We start from the raw sequence: 5,000 nt of genomic DNA on the forward strand, positions 1-5,000 counted from the left end.
GTGCGGCTAGAAGCCGCCTGTCCCTCTAAGAAGAAAAGTAATCGCTGACAGCACGAAGGATGTCACGCGACTAGTTAGCAGGCTAGAGTCTCGTTCGTTATCGGAATTAACCAGACAAATCGCTCCACCAACTAAGAACGGCCATGCACCACCACCCACCGAATCAAGAAAGAGCTATCAATCTGTCAATCCTTCCGGTGTCCGGGCCTGGTGAGGTTTCCCGTGTTGAGTCAAATTAAGCCGCAGGCTCCACTCCTGGTGGTGCCCTTCCGTCAATTCCTTTAAGTTTCAGCTTTGCAACCATACTTCCCCCGGAACCCAAAAGCTTTGGTTTCCCGGAGGCTGCCCGCCGAGTCATCGGAGGAACTGCGGCGGATCGCTGGCTGGCATCGTTTATGGTTAGAACTAGGGCGGTATCTGATCGCCTTCGAACCTCTAACTTTCGTTCTTGATTAATGAAAACATACTTGGCAAATGCTTTCGCTTCTGTTCGTCTTGCGACGATCCAAGAATTTCACCTCTAACGTCGCAATACGAATGCCCCCGCCTGTCCCTATTAATCATTACCTCGGGTTCCGAAAACCAACAAAATAGAACCGAGGTCCTATTCCATTATTCCATGCACACAGTATTCAGGCGGGCTTGCCTGCTTTAAGCACTCTAATTTGTTCAAAGTAAACGTGCCGGCCCACCCAGACACTCAATAAAGAGCACCTTGGTAGGATTTCAACGGGGTCCGCCTCGGGACGCACGAACACGCACGAGGCGGTCGCACGCCTTCGGCTCGCCCCACCGGCAGGACGTCCCACGATACATGCCAGTTAAACACCGACGGGCGGTGAACCAACAGCGTGGGACACAAATCCAACTACGAGCTTTTTAACCGCAACAACTTTAATATACGCTATTGGAGCTGGAATTACCGCGGCTGCTGGCACCAGACTTGCCCTCCAATAGATACTCGTTAAAGGATTTAAAGTGTACTCATTCCGATTACGGGGCCTCGGATGAATCCCGTATCGTTATTTTTCGTCACTACCTCCCCGTGCCGGGAGTGGGTAATTTGCGCGCCTGCTGCCTTCCTTGGATGTGGTAGCCGTTTCTCAGGCTCCCTCTCCGGAATCGAACCCTGATTCCCCGTTACCCGTTACAACCATGGTAGGCGCAGAACCTACCATCGACAGTTGATAAGGCAGACATTTGAAAGATGCGTCGCCGGTACGAGGACCGTGCGATCAGCCCAAAGTTATTCAGAGTCACCAAGGCAAACGGACCGGACGAGCCGACCGATTGGTTTTGATCTAATAAAAGCGTCCCTTCCATCTCTGGTCGGGACTCTGTTTGCATGTATTAGCTCTAGAATTACCACAGTTATCCAAGTAACGTGGGTACGATCTAAGGAACCATAACTGATTTAATGAGCCATTCGCGGTTTCACCTTAATGCGGCTTGTACTGAGACATGCATGGCTTAATCTTTGAGACAAGCATATGACTACTGGCAGGATCAACCAGGGAGCTGCGTCAACTAGAGCTGAGCAGCCGGCCGCCCGGGAGTGTGTCCCAGGGGCCCGCGCGAACACGCAAGCGTCCGCTCAATTATTCTGCAAACAGGAGGAGGCTGAGCTCCCCTGCACAATACACCTCGAAACCCTCTCAGGTCCCGGCGGCGCGCAGCGCCGTCCTAAGTACTTGGTCGGGTTCGAGAGAGGCGCAATCGCCCGGAGTTAGGCGAGTAGACGCTTTAGGTGCGACCACCCGTGCTCCCAACTGAGCTTGCCGCTGCCGACAGAGGCCCGGGAGCGTGCTGTCGTGGCATTGCCGGCGGGAGACAACACGCGCCACCTACGGTGACCGGCAGCTCCAACGCCAGCGCCACAGAAGGGCAAAGGCCCCACGTGGGTGCCGAAGCGAACTCTCCCAGCACAGCGCACGTGCCAACACGTCTGCACAACTGCGATACAAACCACCAGCGAGAACCGCTGGGGCGACCGAGCAGCAGACGGCGTCGCGGCGCCGAGTGCCGGGCGGCGGCGCATCCTCAACGCACACAGTCCTCAATCGGACCAGCACACTGCAGATGTCCACCGCGCTTCGCACCGGGCCGGCGAGGACCCACTTTGGCTGCACGGCGCCGCGCGCAGGGTGCCCCGGCGCGCAGCTGCGCCGCCTGCCGCGTCCGTCGGCCGGCGCGCCTGCCACTGGGCGCCCCCACCAGCCGGCTGTAGCGCGTGCGCCCACGCACCGCGCGGCCAGCACGCCGGGCGGCCCCCCCTCACCGGCCGGGGACAGTCCCACCCACCCACAGCCGCGTATCGCTTCACACCCAGATTCACATTCACGTTCGTTGGTATGGTGGGGACCGCTTCGTAGCTGTACCGATCGTTGCCCTCACAGATGTACCTCCAGCAAGGACAACCGCACCACAACGGGTTACCAGTTGTTCATTTGCGTAACGTCACCAGTAAACGTACACGTCCATCCCCGTTTGCAAAGTCAACTATTATTGCATGCCTGCCTGTCAGGTGTCAAGACACACTACATCCGCTCACATCCACGCAACAAAATGTGCCCGACTAGAGGGCACGTGGAAGGTGCCCCCGTACGTATGCGATGTCCATTGCGCGACCAACTGTCAACCGGCCTCTGTAGCATGTCGCAGATGTGGAACGCGGGGCACCGTGCTATCACATTGTGTGAGAAGAGACTACTACGTCTGCATACACGCGCCACTACATGAACAGACGGCTCATGCTGATCGCCATCCACTGCGTCCATTACTCCCACACGTCTCTATGGCGTACCACACTGCAATGCAGCTGTTATGGGGAGATGACACGTAGCTGTGTACACAACATTCTGAGCGGGTTGCGGTTGGACAATACATTAATGTAACGTGTCATATGCCAATTACAGAGCAGGGTAAGGCACAACTTGGGTTAGGTTAAGGCACAACTTGGGTTAGGTTAAGGCACAACTTGGGTTAGGTTAAGGCACAACTTGGGTTAGGTTAAGGCACAACTTGGGTTAGGTTAAGGCACAACTTGGGTTAGGTTAAGGCACAACTTGGGTTAGGTTAAGGCACAACTTGGGTTAGGTTAAGGCACAACTTGGGTTAGGTTAAGGCACAACTTGGGTTAGGTTAAGGCACAACTTGGGTTAGGTTAAGGCACAACTTGGGTTAGGTTAAGGCACAACTTGGGTTAGGTTAAGGCACAACGTGGGTTAGGTTAAGGCACAACGTGGGTTAGGTTAAGGCACAACGTGGGTTAGGTTAAGGCACAACGTGGGTTAGGTTAAGGCACAACGTGGGTTAGGTTAAGGCACAATGTGGGTTAGGTTAAGGCACAATGTGGGTTAGGTTAAGGCACAATGTGGGGGTAGATTGCGGTACAAATTGCATTACATTGCGGTGCAAATTGCATTACATTGCGGTGCAAATTGCATTACATTGCGGTGCAAATTGAGTTACATTGCGGTGCAAATTGAGTTACATTGCGGTGCAAATTGAGTTACATTGCGGTGCAAATTGAGTTACATTGCGGTGCAAATTGAGTTACATTGCGGTGCAAATTGAGTTACATTGCGGTGCAAATTGCGTTACATTGCGGTGCAAATTGCGTTACATTGCGGTGCAAATTGCGTTACATTGCGGTGCAAATTGCGTTACATTGCGGTGCAAATTGCGTTACATTGCGGTGCAAATTGCGTTACATTGCGGTGCAAATTGCGTTACATTGCGGTGCAAATTGCGTTACATTGCGGTGCAAATTGAGGTAGGTTAAGGTGCAACACAGGTTAGGTTAAGGTGCAACATAGGTTAGGTTAAGGTGCAAGATGGGTTAGGTTAAGGTGCAAGATGGGTTAGGTTAAGGTGCAAGATGGGTTAGGTTAAGGTGCAAGATGGGTTAGGTTAAGGTGCAAGATGGGTTAGGTTAAGGTGCAAGATGGGTTAGGTTAAGGTGACATAGGTTAGGTTAAGGTGACATAGGTTAGGTTAAGGTGACATAGGTTAGGTTAAGGTGACATAGGTTAGGTTAAGGTGACATAGGTTAGGTTAAGGTGACATAGGTTAGGTTAAGGTGACATAGGTTAGGTTAAGGTGACATAGGTTAGGTTAAGGTACAAACTGGGTTGTGTTATGGTACACATTGCGTTGTAGTACAGTACACGTTAGGTTTGGGTACGGTACACAATGTGGTATGGGATGGCGTGTTGTGGGGGGGAGGGGGGGGGGGGAGGTTCGTTGATATCGACCGTAGGACGTGGATGCCCGAGGCAGCGTCAGTGTGTCAAAGGAGTTATGTCACGTCGGGATGCGCTTTTCGCCAGTGAGAGGGGGCGAGCCGTGTCTGTGGTTGCGGCAGACCTGTGTGTTTCATTCCTGCCAGTGTGTTTGTGCTGTAAGACGAGGCAGTGTGGTGGTGATGGGTGCACCCCTGTGTAGGACATGTGTGGGTGTTGGTGGCTTCTCTGAGCAATTGTGGTTGTCGGACGAGTGGGGTATTCTGTTTTATGATTGGACCTCCCGGTCTGGTTATCATAGCGTAGTTGGTGTACTGTGGCGGATAGGATGCACCGGACGTTGGTCCATGCTGGTGCTTAGTAGTTGTATCTGTGTCTGTTACAGGCAGAGAGTAGTGTGTGATAGAGTGTGTGGCTGACGTGTGGTTCATTTTGTGTGTACGGACGTTCAGCATGTATAGGGGCATTTGCGTATATAATCTATCATAATCTATCTATGTGGGCCTGCATAGTTTACTGAGCAGTGCTGTGAGGTGACTGAACTACGAGTGACGTACTGATTTACAGCGGAATGATTGCCTTGTACCAAAGATGGAGTATCGGCTCTACGACAGCGTTGGCACCGCAGGAAATGGTCTCGTAAAACGGCCCTCCCACCGTCATCGTTGTGAGGGGTAGGGACCGCCTATATTCTGAGAGGAGCCCTGTTTGCCACTGGGCGTGGGGTCTCGCATCCTGCGGTTCAGTGCCCCCAGG

The 5,000-nt window shown here is 53.0% G+C and overlaps 1 non-coding gene across 1 annotated transcript in view; it reads right to left on the reverse strand.

Moving 5' to 3' along the window:
* Positions 1–1,517, reverse strand: part of LOC126112530 (small subunit ribosomal RNA) — a 1,909-nt gene extending 392 nt beyond the window's left edge. Inside the window, exon 1 of the ribosomal RNA XR_007524452.1 lies at positions 1–1,517. This exon is cut by the window's left edge and continues 392 nt beyond it. This is a non-coding gene — a ribosomal RNA (small subunit ribosomal RNA).
* Between the last annotated feature and the right edge of the window lie 3,483 nt (positions 1,518–5,000).

This window comes from Schistocerca cancellata, unplaced genomic scaffold, assembly GCF_023864275.1.
Source record: "Schistocerca cancellata isolate TAMUIC-IGC-003103 unplaced genomic scaffold, iqSchCanc2.1 HiC_scaffold_171, whole genome shotgun sequence".
In the NCBI taxonomy this organism is placed as follows: Eukaryota; Metazoa; Arthropoda; class Insecta; order Orthoptera; family Acrididae; genus Schistocerca; species Schistocerca cancellata.